The following is a 14437-nucleotide window of genomic DNA, read 5'->3' as shown; positions in this document are numbered from 1 at the left end:
ACCGACTCGCTTGCTCATCCCTTTTGCGAAGCATTGGGCGCATCCATTCTCTAGCTGGCGGAGCTTGCTGAAGCGACATCGTATGCAAACGAATGAAATTTGCCCACGCACTTGTCCATCGTAATGCAGCTGCTCTTTTGCACGAAACATTGTTAGCTTATAATAATTCGGAAGTGAGTTGAGAGTAAATTAGGTTCGACTCGAGTAACAGCGTTGCTCAATATTTGTAAACAAACGTCCAGGTCGGGTCAAATTTCTGTAGGTTATTGATTGTCAAATTGCAGTTATTGACATAACTGTCCTACAGGAATTCCGCGGCCGCGAAATTCCGGTCCGTGTATTTTCGGCCTTAGAATTGTTAAACAACAATTCGTTGGGTGTAAATTCGTTGCCGTATGCACGCTATTGTTGTAAAGGGTAGCAGCAATCTTTGTTAAAAATCTTGTATCTGCTCCTTCATACTTATACTTATTTGTATTAATGATTTCTGTTATTGTGCAGTGTGTTTTTTCAATTTGCCCATTCGATTCTGAACAAGATGCATATTGTAACAAGACTCCTAACGACGACAAAAAACTTTTTAGTTGGACAGACATAAACGTGGTCTCATGGTCTGTTATGATTTCTTTAGGCAATCCTTTGATTGAAAAATAAGTAGCTAACTTCTTTTGAACTTGTACTATGTTCTTGTTTTTAAGGTACATCATTTGTAGATGTTTTGTAAATGGATCAATGATTGATAAGAAACTACACTTATTAATGATATAAATATCCATATGAACGCGATCTAATGGTTTATGGGCAATCGGTCTGGGTGAAATTTTTATATTGTAAGGCTTGCGTTCGTACTTATGACTACTACAAATTTCACAGCTGTTAACATAACTTCTAATCATTTTTAGCATGCAGGGAAAGAAATATGATCGCCGTTACTGATATTCTACTTCACATATACCTCTATGGGCTCTGTCATGCTCCGATGTAACGAGAAAATTTTGTCTATCAATGCTTGTTACATCTTCTACCATAATGAGCTTTTGTGAAATTATGACTACGAAATGTTTCCTGAATCGTTTGCATAAGATTTTCTGCAGCAAAAATAGTGGTCTGCTTTCCGTTGTGGTACATGCTTAAAAACCAACTGACATTACTTGAATCGAAATTGTTCTGAGTGATAACAGTTTTTTGCAAATTTACAAATGGTGTTTCTTTAACAATCGCATTTGTGTCTCCTAATTTGAATATAAGCTGATTGCGATACAAATTTACAGGTCTTGTTGTGTAGTGAACAAAGTAATCGCCGGATATATCCCCAGAATGAATCGTTTCGCTACTTCGGTTTGTTCCACTTCTTGGAGAGTCTGAAATGGAGGAAGCATTACTTACTTACTTATCAGGCACTACAACCGCTTTGCGGTCTTGGCCTGCCTCAGGAGTGTCCGAAACCGCTCACGGTCTCGCGCCTTCGTCTGCCAGTCCGTTATCCCGGCCTTAATGGCGGACGCCTCCACGCCATCTTGCCACCTCAATTTGGGCCTACCACGCCTCCTCTGTCCTTGTGGACGGCCTAAAAAGACTTTACGGGCTGGGTCGTCCGTTTCCATGCGTATAACATGACCAGCCCACCGGAGCCTGGCGAGCTTTATACGCTGTACGACAGTGAGGTCGCCGTACATCTCGTATAGCTCGTCATTATAGCGGCTCCTCCATTGTCCTTCCACACATACGGGGCCAAGTATCCTTCTGAGCATCTTCCTCTCGAACGCGGCTAAGAGGGTTTCGTCAGATTTGGACAGTGTCCATGTCTCAGAGGCGTATGTGAGTACTGGTACTATATAGGTACTATATAGTCCCAGCTTCGTCCGTCGCGACAGGTTCTTTGAGGTGAACTGATTTTTCAGGTTGTAGAATGACCGGTTGGCAGCCAGCATCCTTGCGCGCAACTCAGTTTCCATGGTGTTGTCGTTGCTGACCTTTGACCCAAGATAGGTGAATTGTGAGACGACTTCAAAAGTGCGTTCACCTATCTGCACGTCACGCCTACGTAGATTCTGATTATTTGTTGGTGGGCCCGCTGATGTTGCCACCATCAGTTTGGTCTTTGCCTCGTTTATCTGCAATCCGAGGCTCTCTGCCGCCTGCTCGATCCCTTGGTAGGCTTCTGCTACATAGGAGAGCCGCAGACCAATGATGTCTATATCATCAGCGTATGCCAGGATCTGGGTTGACTTATAGAAGATGGTTCCCGTAGTCTCCACCCTCGAGTCACGGATGGCCCTCTCTAGCGCCAAGTTGAATAAGAGACAAGCAAGCCGGTCCCCCTGGCGCAGACCTTTGGTGGTAGCAAAAGGTCCTGAGAGTTTTCCATCCACCCTCACCTGGCATGTGACGTTGGTCATAGTCATTCTAACTAGCCTTATCAGTTTGGCCGGGATTCCAAAAGAGCTCATAGCGTCATACAGTTTTACCCTGGCTATGCTATCATATGCGGCTTTGAAGTCAATGAAGAGATGGTATGTGTCGTGTCTGTATTCAGCCATCTTCTCCAAGATCTGCCGCATGGTGAAGATCTGATCAGTGGTTGATTTTCCGTTTCGGAATCCTCTTTGATAGTTTCCTACTATCTCTTCGACGTGCGGGACAAGGCGATCCTGAAGGATCAGGGAGAATATTTTATAGGCAGTATTCAACACCGTAATACCCCTGTAGTTGTTGCAGTCCAACCTATCTCCCATCTTGTATATGGGGTAGATGATGCCGAGATTCCAATCACAAGGCATCGATTCGCTATCCCACACCTCAGTAACAATTTGATGAATCTCGTTTTCTAGTCGTGCACCTCCATTCTTGACCAGTTCGGCTGCAATTCCGTCGGTTCCGGGTGCCTTGTTATTTTTCAGCCGACGGATAGCCTTTCGTGTTTCTTCTATGCTAGGTGGCAGTAGCATGAGACTATCTGCTAGTGGCGCTTCTAGCTGTTCGTTAAACTGGTCGTTGAGTAATTCATCAAAGTACTGAGCCCACCGCGAGAGGACCTCTGGCTGGTTACTGACCAGATCTCCATCCTTGTAACGACAGCAAGTTACCTTAGGTACAACGTTGTTTCGGTAACCTGCTATCGCTTGGTAAAACTTTCGTGTCGGTCCGTACGCCTCTCTGGTTTGCTCGAGTTCCCGCATGTTTTGCTCTTCCAAAGCATGCTTCATGGAGCGGTGAACTCTTTTCTCTTCGCGTCTGAGCCGTGAATATTCCTCTGCGCATGCCCGAGGAAGCATTGATATCTCGTATAGATTTGTCAGGGTCAGTCCTCCTGCTCAATGCATCTTTAGTTTTTCCGCAACGTACCACATTAGTTTTTCCTTCTTTGTATTTAACTTCATAGTCGAAGTTTTCTAGCTCTAAACGCCAATTCAGTATTTTCGAATTTTTGAAAGATGTTTTTATAAACGTAAGAGGTTTATGGTCCGTGATTAACGAAAACTTATCCCGTAAAGGTAGGGCTTAAACTTTTAACCGCCCAAATTATAGCATGGCCCAAATTATCTCTCTGTTGCTGGATAGTTGGATTATGTACTATTCAGTGTTCTACTAGAAAATGCTATAGGCCGTTCGCAATTATCTTGAACATGGGACAAAACCGCTCCCAATGCAAAGTTGCTTGCGTCTGTAGTGAGAATGAAGGGCAGTTCAAAGTCCGGATAAGCAAGGACTTGATCAGAAGCAATAATATTTTTTTGGCTCTTCAAATGCCTTTTTATAATCTTCCTCGTCATACGCTACTTTAGCACCTTGCTTTAAACATTTTGAAAGGGGTCTTGTTAATCTAGCATAATCTTTCACAAACTTACGGTAATAACCAGTAAGCCCTAGGAATTGTTTGATTTCCTTTTGATTCATAGGTAGACTCCAATCGAGGATTTTTAAATTTTACCGGGATTAGGTCTTATTCCATCTTGAGTTATTAAATGACCTAGGAACTCTGTTTCTCTTTTCATAAATTCACATTTGTTTACATGAATTTTTAAATTACAAGCTGCTAATCTTTTCAACACTTTATCCAGGTTTTCTAAATGTGATGTTAAATTATTACCAATTATAATAATATCGTCTAAGTAGACAAAACAAATCGATCCTATGTATCCTCTTAGTACATGGTTCATTGCACGTTGAAACGTCGCTGGGGCATTTTTTAACCCGAACGGCATCCTCGTGAACTCGAAATGTCCCTGAGATGTCGAGAAGGCCATTTTTTCGCGATGTGCAGGGTCCATTTCTATCTGGTGGAAGCCAGATTTCAGATCTAATGTCGAGAAGTATGTAGATTTTCCCAAACAGTCCAAGATTTCCTCTATCTGGGGAATAGGGTATTTATCATTAATAGTTTTTTCATTCAGTTTGCGAAAATCTATTACGACTCTTATTTTCCTTTTTTGTGAAGCATCCGGTTTTTTGGGAACTACCCAAATGGGAGACGAATATGGACTATTCGAGGGAATAATTACTCCATCTTCGATCATTTCCAAGATTTGCTCTTCTACGTCTTTTTTAAAATGATTTGGAAATCTATAAGTTTTGCTGTACGTTGGCTCATCGTCTTTAGTTATGATTTTATGTTTAACTGCGGTTGTTGAAGAAAGTTTTTCATTACTCTTAAGGAGTACTTGTTGGTTATTCAATATTACATCAAAAAGATTATCTTTTTCATAAGGTGTCAAATGGTCCGACCTTATCAAAATTTCTACTGCTTTTTGTTGAGTGGCTCATCGACCTTTAATGGAATGGGGTTAATTGTTTCAAAATTATTTACATTTAGATGAAAACTGTTTGTAATTGTTGGTGCAATATGGGATTGGCTTATAATATTTACGATGGACTTATTGTTTTCTGATTTGTAGAGCCCAGGTTCTATTATAAGATTATTACAGAGTAATTAATGGCATGGAACAAACCAATCACCATTTTCTAAAGTGTCGATTGTAACTATGTGATGGAAAAATTTGTTGGTTGGAAAATATTTAACAAATGGAATAATTTTACCAGCGATAGTAACTGTTTCGTTGCTATAGTAAATTATAGAATTGCATCTAGCTATATATTGCGATCCAATAATTCCATCAAAAATTTATGGAAATCATATTCATAGTACATTTGATTTGGCAATTCTGGTCCAAGCAAATTTATTGACCCTTTCTGTGAAACATTATGGCAACCTGATGCATTTTTTATTACGGTATTAACAGGTTCTAATGACTGAATTATTAACGGTTTCAAAATATTCTTATTTGCACCACTATCCAAAGTTTAGGATTTAAATTAACTAAATTAATTAGGTTAATTTAAACCGTTGAGAAAGTTTTAGGATGTGTCCCTGTTATGTATGGAAGAAAATCTAAATCGGTAAAGTTGTTTCTACAGCTTCCCAAAAATTTACCAAAATATCATCCTCCTCATTTTCAAAATTTCGTGGGCAATTTGAATTTAATGTTTCGGTTGTATTCAAATTTTTTTGATTCAAGGTTAATCTTGTTCTACTAGACTCAGTTTCCATTGGAACTGGAGAATCCCTATTAGAAGAGTGCACGTTTCTCGTGTTACGGCTCATGAAACTCGATGTCGAAGCTTGATTTGTCATCCTTGGTCTATTTGCGTTGCCATCAAATCGCTTCTGCAAACCTTCATTGTGTGAAGTGTAATGCTTCGCTTCGGTCACTTTTCTAACATTTGAATTTTGTGCTGTGGACTCGTTGGATTTCAGCTTGCATAAAAATGCATATGCTCCTTCCAAATCTTCTGGTCGTGCTGCTTGTACATAACCAAAATATGGTTCCTGTAACCCTGCAATAAATGCAGCTAGGCTTGTTTCGCCAATGAAGTGGTTTATAGCTGACCAGCTCTCATTATATTTTTCGTTTTGCCTTGCTATTTGCTTAATTTTTGTATTAATTCCTTTGTCTGCATGTAATAGCCTTTTAAATTGGTACTATTGTTCATTTTATTATGCCATAATTGGCACATGTGCGTTGATAGATCATATCTATCGCTGAAAGTTTTTGTCAAAATCTCTTTGATATCTTGAAAATCGGTAGGGTTACCTTCTAAGCACAATGCATCTTTTGCACGCCCCTGTATTTTGTTGCTTATAGCATCCTCATACATTTGGTAAACGGCATAATGCACGTTTCCCTTAAAAATGTTCAGTGCGTTCTCTGCTGTTTTAAGCCATGCAAAAGCTGTTTTTGTTTCCATCGTACACAGGGACTGCCTTTATCGGGTCTGGGATTTTAAAAAAGGCATCCAAATTAACGCTAAGGTTAGTGCCCTGCGCTACGCTACTCGCTACACTACTACTAGCCTGCTGAGTATTACTATCAAGTGTGAGTATTTTTGAGACTGTTGCTCGTGAGAGACAGCGAGAGTCTGTACGAGATGCGTAAGCTGCTCAAGTTGCGCCTGTATTTGTTCCATGTTATCGGTTAAAGATAAGCGCTCGAGAGGAATATCAACGTTGGTGGGCACGTATGAGAGGCTGCCGGAATCGTTCGATATTGAATCTGTATCCGAACAGAAAGCCTCAATGGTTGAATTTCTCCACGTAAAATGCTTCGGTTATAAACGTCTCACTAAGAACACGTTTTTAATTTTTCAAATTTAAGAGATCGAATAGTTCTATTTTATAGTGACTATCCGAAACACAGTAGCAAAAGTTTTTCTATCTCTGTCACTCAGACAAACAAGAGAAATTAAAAACCAAAAGTTTGCTTACCTGTGTGTTGGTGTTGAAGAACACGTGAGGATCCTAACCTCAATCCGACGTTTGGTGATGAAAAAGCGAGAAGAGGATGGTCCTGTCGATGACAGAAAACAGAAAACGGCGTTGCCACAAATCGTCCGCACTTTTAAAATTGCACGGAGATGAATACGTAACCCTATCTTGTAGTAGCTACAAATCCGGACAAACTACGTAAGCGTATTACGGCTCACTAGCACTGTTTTTTCCTAATCAACGACTACCGTTGTAACGACAATTACAAGTCGTGGGTGTTGTGTTTGTGTCCTTTCTCTTTAACAATCGGGATAATAATGAATCTATTGAGGAGCCTGCGTTTATCATCAAACTGACAGTGCAACACGTCAGTTGAATAAGGTTATATGATAGTGAGGTGTGATTGAACGTTTTATATGTAAACATATAATAATAAACACACATGTATATATATAAATATATATATATATATATATATATATATATATATATATATATATATATATATATATCTATATATATATATATATATATATATATATATATATATATATATATATATATATATATATATATATATATATATATATATATATATATATATATATAGGTGTCCCCCGAGATACGACTGTATTTGGGACCGAAAAAATGTCCCAAAGCAAGGCGTAAGTCGAAAAAGTCGTATGTCGAATATCTATGAATATAAGTGAGCCGAAGTTGAAGAGTTTGAATTTATGATATCGTGTATATTATTTACAGTAATGTTCGATAATGTAATAATTATATTCCAAAAGCCGTACACAATATAGATATTCAAGATCGGGTTGTTTTGGAATCTTTGGAAATGTGTGTATAACGGTTATCAGCCAAGAAATTTAAAAAAAAATACATCAATTTCTTGTCAATGACAACTTTTATCTGTCAAAATCAAATTCGTCGTATCTGCGAATCGTCGTAACTCGAGGGGGTCGTAACTCGGGGCACGCCTGTACAGGTGTCCCCCGAGATACGACTGTATTTGAAACCGAAAAAATGTCCCAAAGCAAGGCGTTAGTCGAAATAGTCGTATGTCGAATATATGTGATTATAAAGTGTTCAATCTTACGATTTCGGATAATGTTCTTTCGCGTTTCGGTGTAACTTTTTCTAGCGTTTTATAATTACCGGGTGTTGTTCCTTGTATTGCACAATTAGAAGAGAGTTTATTTCACGCAATTCACTTATACTTATAAACTAATCGATCGTGCCCGAACGCTCCGAACTCAACGAATGATCTTCGTGTTTCGTTAAACACGAATCAACTGTCAGGGCTTCCGTGCCTAAGCCTGAACATCCTCCCCCTTGACGCAAGTCAATAATCAAAACAATAACAAATATAGATAACGGAAGTTAAACGTATGTGCCTTCGCGTTCAGATGCAGGTAAGATACAAATTCTTATGAGGGGGCATGTTACAATACCTTTCGTTACTTTCAGCTTTAATACCCATGCCAACTTATCGTCTTCGGTGTGCGCATGCCGTGTGGTGTTGCGAAGGAGCAAACCGATCTCCGGGATAATCTTTCTGCCAGGTAAGCTAAGCTGTTGTTCATCATCGCCATAGAATAAATGCATTGTACTTCTTGTAGGCAAGCCGTCGACAAATGCTGAACCTATGTGCCGACTAGGATATGCGCTAAGTGTAAGTGACGACTAATCGATAGGGTCATCAGGCATTGATAGAAGAGGACGCGAACGCGTCGCTGCCTCGATTAAGTTTAGACCGGAAAGCTGCAGTGTAGGTGGTTATCGCTTGATGGTCTTCGCTGCTGCCTTCAACAATCCGCAAGAGGGTGGTGGTGTGGGTAGAAGAAAGTGCCAAATGCAAATTCGGTTGCAATCTGTAACGAATAAGTATAGTTGTTCGCCGCGGAACAGATTAACTAGCTCATGAAGCTCGCTTGCAGCACTCGCGTTGTGTGCTGGTAAACCGCGTCGCGCAGTCAATCGTGGTAGTGATGAAAGTTGTAGTTGTTAAACTGTCGGTTGCTGTCGTGTGCATCGACAAAAAATTATCTCATCTGACCAATACAAAATTAGCCTTCCATCTAACGGCCAATGCTCATCCCGTACCGTCGAGTGCAATGATCTTCCTTCTGGCTGATGAAGCTCCGTGTAACGGCACTTGTCGATCATGTGCGTAAACGGCTGTATTTTAGGAGGCAGGACAGGATGCTTTGCATGGTAGGGCAGCTGAGTATGCCGTAATATTTCTCCTACTCGAATGATTCCTAGAGGGTCTAGGAGTGAAGATAGTGTTCGCCAGGGTGTTTGTTTCGTCACCACGTTGCCTTTTTCGTGCTGCCCGAGATCCATTGAAAATGCATCCAGCTGCGCAGTATGGTGTAGCACAGTGTTTGCAGTATTCATGCGCTCGGTACCCCGGTACCAAAATCCATGCGACTTTTTGCTAACGGATTGATTAAATGGCGCCCGATTAGACGATCCGATAGAAGCACTTTTCAGGCTTAACGGATTGAGCGAGATACACCGTCGCGGCGACACGATACATGTTGCATACATGTGTACTACATTTTAAGAGCCCCCCTCGCTTTCTTTCGGATTGCAATGAGTTCAGACACACTTAAAACTTCGTTTAACATATTTTATATTCGTTTTTTTATTTTTAACTTTCATTTCTGAAGTACATTCTTTCATACACACATCCTCCCCCAGGTATTTTTCGAAGATTTTTCGAAGAAACTAAAAAAAACTAACGCACACAACTAGATCCGCGAGAGAATCGGCAAAGAAAAAAAAACACATACACACACACACCTCCTCCTCCCCTTAGTGTTTTTCGCAAAGTGATCCCGTAGAACGTGAACGCAAAAACACACACACAAAGCACGCAGGCAAGCACACACACACTCCTCCCCCCCCCCCCTTCGTGTTTTCGCAAGGTGATTCCGTAGGAGATCGCACGCATGCAAGCACACATACACGCACGCATGCAAGCACACATACACAGCCACGCACGCATGCAAGCGCACATACACACACATACACAGCCACGCACGCATGCAAGCACACATACACACACATACACAGCCACGCACGCATGCAAGCACACATACACACACACATACACCTACCCCTCCCCTCTCTTGTTTTTTGCAAGGTGATCCCGTAGGATCTCGTTATGCGAAGCGGCAAAAACACACACAGCCACGCACGCAGGCATGCACACACATACACACACATAGACGCTCGCGCGCACGCACACGAACGCACGAGGGAGCGTAAAGGTTCTATACGTTGCCGGTCTCCCCCTCCCGTGTTCTCGTTCTCCGAGAAGGCTGATGTGTGCACGTTTGTGCGTGTACCTTTGCCGTCCCTCCTCTCCTTCCTCATCCGTTGACCGTTCGTTGTAACCTGGAGGATTAGTTCAGCGCTGTTGAAGAAATGAAGATTAAGAATAAGATTACTCACTCTTTTTCCGTATGCTTTGTGTGTTATCATAACTTAACTTATTGCAAACAAAATCCGGACTGAAGCTCCTCGTTTAGAATATTCCGCATTCGATCACATCCTCGGCGATGCTCGACGCCATCAGTGGATGAAAGCAGGAAAAGAAACAAAGAAAAGAATCAGTCACCATCAGCATCATCTTACTCTCACAGTTTTACATCGGTTGATGATTCTTATCTTTTCAATTCCACCAAAACAAACAGCGATGGAACCAAATCCAGAACACCAAAATCACACACGATTTCTGGAGCAAACCGACACATCCTCCCCCCTCCAATTGTTTGCCACAGACTGACGTGTGTGTGAGCAGCAATGTTCTTGATGCGGTGAGCAACGGTAAAGCACACACAAGAAGAAGCGAGACGGCTATACGAGTAGCGAATTACGCCGCCGCACAGACAGCGCGCGTCATAATTTTATGCGCGAAAATCTTAAAATTTAAGTTATTCATGACAAATTGTATCGACATTTTCATACTCTGACGAACTTTTACGAAAGATATGTAAAAACTTAATGTAGTGCAATTAAATTTAGTGCAATATCATTAGCAGAACATAACATTTTGATATTTGTTTGTAAGTTCAGATCTTAGGAGCTACTACTTTTTTTGAACAATAAATGAAGAAACACAAATTTTGTCTAAGTCCAGAATAGCAACAGGGAAGATGTCGTACCCTGAGTGTGGAGATGTGTGTGTGTATGTGGTGAACGCTGCCGCGACAAGCGTGCTTTAGGATACAACGCGTGTAGGAGGGGTAAAATCGCTTGGCTCATTGAAAATACAGGCAAAGTTGGCGCGAAGAAAACGCAACACTGCGGATCGTATGGAAAATGTTGCGCGTTCAATCCGATTGCCATGCGATTGTCCTGGGGGTAGTGATGATTAAAGGTGCGTGATGGTGTGCTGCTGTTCGTTGAGTGCGTGACCTTTCCTTAGTGTTACGTGCGCGGTGAATGCAGTATGCAACGATACGCGACAATCGCTTGTAGCTGTAACACGTAAACAAAGGAAAATTAGTAGGCGTTATCATTACGGTAGCACTCACCATACGAATCTCAAGATTCGTTTCTTCGGTTGGTTCACGGTTAGAGTTGGGCCAGATGGAAGCGGGTAGACAAAACCAATCCGGACCGAAGCTCCGCAGCTTACTTTTCAGGAATTCTGCTGACATACCGTGAGAAACGAAATCTGCAGGATAATACGCGCAGGATAAATGCTTCCACGGTCGCTGGTGAATCGCATGAATCATCTTGCTCTGGATCATATAAAATAACGTGAGCCTTTACCTCCTCATATGGTAAAAGCTTTCGCGCCTCGATCTGTTCAGCATATAAAGCAGCGAGCACATTAAGTGAATTGGATACGTCATACGTTTTATCTAAATGTAGCTCAATAGGTAAGTGAACAGCTTGGTGTTTTGTCACTTCGTGAAACTTTTCGTGCTTTCGTACTTTGAGTGAATATCTATCATTAACTTGTGCTTCTTCTTCTTTACAGAATCGCACGGTGGATTCATTTCGTGATACCATGCATGCTACCGATGGCATGTAAAAGATTTCGAACAATTTGGGGATCATCAAAACACCAACATCCAGCTCGTAGTGGGTGGCTTTGGACGCAAACTTCGCAAGCACCGTGTTTTGCACCGGGATGGAAAATTGATCCGCACCAATCAGAGTAATGTCGATCGAATTATGTTTTGTATTTGATGTATAAGCGAATCGATTGCTGATTGGAATAAGCTGAGTTACACCATCTAACTGTACGCTTGTAGGATGCATTATACTATGTGCATCGCTAGCATGAATAACCGCGTGTGTGAGACAGAAATTTCTCAGAAGTTTGTCTCAGTGCTGCATCGCTGTTTGTTTGAGTGCTTGCCGTGTGATCGTCAGTGTTGTGTGTGTGTGTCATCGGAGCATTTTGCGCAGCTGGCTTGGTTGCAATGGAAAATGCACCGAATTTATGTGTGTAACACGCGAGAACATTTTGCGCAGATGGCGTCGGTGCAGTGGAAAATGTGTCGGTGTTTTGTGTATTACACGCAGAAGCATTTGGCGCAGCTGGCTTCGGTGCAGTGGCAAATGTGCTGGTGTAGTGCGGTGTGTGTATCAGTGTGTGGTGTGCTGAACTACAGTGCTTACACTTGTGTTGCGACGAGCAATCACGCGTGTGGTGATTGTCGTGCAAGCAATTTAGGCAGAGCTTGAGTGTATTTGCGTTCTGATATCGTTCATCCGAATTCATGAGCATGAATTGTGGGCATTTTGCTATAGAGTGTTGCGTATAGCATATAGGCCATGTGCGTGTGTGTGTGCGTAAGTCGTAGCCGGAGAATTAGCTTCGCGTAAAGGTTTAGCTTTTTATGCTGGTAGGACATTTGCTTTCCGCTAGGTGTCGCCGTGGTATTGTTTGCACGAGTGTAACCACAAGCTAACCCGGGAAGCACGATGGTGGTCTGTTTTGTCCCTGCCAAAGAAATTATCCCTGCGCTTTCATTTCGCTGCAAACGCATTTTATTTGATTTTAACACGGCTTCTATGCGTATCAAACGATCATCGTAATCATCGCGTACAACGGCATTATGCACAATTTCGTCCTGTGTGACTGCTGCGTCTTCTAATTGGCATTGCACAGTTTCCAAGTCGATGGAAAGCTGTTCGATTTTTGCAATGAGAGGGTCGATCTGCATTGCATCCCGTTCTGGGTAAAAGTTTATGAGAAACTTTTCGTAATCCGGTAACATCGCTAGCAACGCTGTCCTTCTGGACGATAGGATGCGTTGTTGGTTTTCCATAGTTTGGTTTTAGGATGACGCTAAATTTCACGAACACAGTGAGTCGTCGGTCGACGGTGTTGCGACTAAAGCAAAGTTACACGTACAATAATCACAAATATCGCGAGAATCCGTAAAACTATTTAAACCAGAATCCGTCGTTATTCTGGTCACGGCACCAATGTTCAATCTTACGATTTCGGATAATGTTCTTTCGCGTTTCGGTGTAACTTTTTCTAGCGTTTTATAATTACCGGCTGTTGTTCCTTGTATTGCACAATTAGAAGAGAGTTTATTTCACGCAATTCACTTATACTTATAAACTAATCGATCGTGCCCGAACGCTCCGAACTCAACGAATGATCTTCGTGTTTCGTTAAACACGAATCAACTGGCAGGGCTTCCGTGCCTAAGCCTGAACATAAAGTTTATAACTGAAATTGAAGAGTCGGAATCTAAGAAATCGTGTATTTTATTTAAAATAATGTACGATAATGTATGTCTTTTCACCGAAATCGATATAGAAATTCAAGACCGGAGAGTTGTGGAATCTATGTAAATGTGTTTGTAACGGTTATAAGCACAGCAATTCAAAAAATATACGAATTCCGTCTCAATGACAACTTTAAACTGTCAAAATCAAAATCGTCGTATCTGCGAATCGTCGTAACTCGAGGGGGTCGTAACTCGGGGGACGCCTGTATATATATATATATATATATTTTTTTTTTAACTGCAGTGAACCTTCTCTTATTTGACACCTCTCCAATTTTTAAAACCTCTCTTATTTGAACATTTGGCACAGTCCCTTGATTTCCAGTACATTTTTGTTCCTCTAATTTGGAAAACCTCTGAAATCTGTGTCCCTCTTATTTGTGTATGGTATTGCCATGGTTATTGAATGATGTATGCTCAAATTGGCAATCCTGTTCGCAGTTTCCTATAGCAACAGTTAAAGCTGCATACTAAATGTTCTGTCTCTTTCTTCTTTGGATGGACCTTTCATTCACAGTATTGAACGAACGGCTACAACAACACCGTACTGTGTGATTGTGATCCAGCGAGTGCCGTTACAATCCTCGCTCCCTTACACGACGACTGAAAGTGCGAATTACCGCCGTATTAGATGAACGCCTGCAATAGCTCCGTAGTGTGTGAGAATTGTGATCCAGCGAGAGCCGTTACAATCCTCGCTCTCTCACAAGACGACTGAAAGTGTGTTCAATACACACTGTGACGTGATACTGTCGCCGTGAAAGTGCACCGTGTCGTACCAAAATCGGACCTTTGGTGACCGGAGACGACCCTATGAGAGAACTACTGAGAGTGGCCAACGGCGAGCAGTTTTCGACAAGCAAAAGAAAAAAACAGCAATAAGCAGCAGAGC

At 41.5% G+C, this 14437-nt stretch overlaps 1 long non-coding RNA gene across 1 annotated transcript; it reads left to right on the top strand.

Annotated features, from left to right (window-relative positions):
- Positions 1 to 8133: 8133 nt before the first annotated feature.
- On the top strand, positions 8134 to 14393 carry LOC120906082. Its single transcript, XR_005740020.1, has 4 exons — positions 8134 to 8184; positions 8240 to 8334; positions 8392 to 8444; positions 14063 to 14393. It is a non-coding gene; the product is annotated as an uncharacterized LOC120906082 (long non-coding RNA).
- The last annotated feature ends 44 nt before the right edge of the window (positions 14394 to 14437 follow it).

The sequence above is a fragment of the Anopheles arabiensis genome, chromosome 2, assembly GCF_016920715.1.
Source record: "Anopheles arabiensis isolate DONGOLA chromosome 2, AaraD3, whole genome shotgun sequence".
In the NCBI taxonomy this organism is placed as follows: Eukaryota; Metazoa; Arthropoda; class Insecta; order Diptera; family Culicidae; genus Anopheles; species Anopheles arabiensis.
Note: the sequence above shows the minus strand (reverse complement) of the source record. Positions and strands in the feature narration are given on the sequence as shown.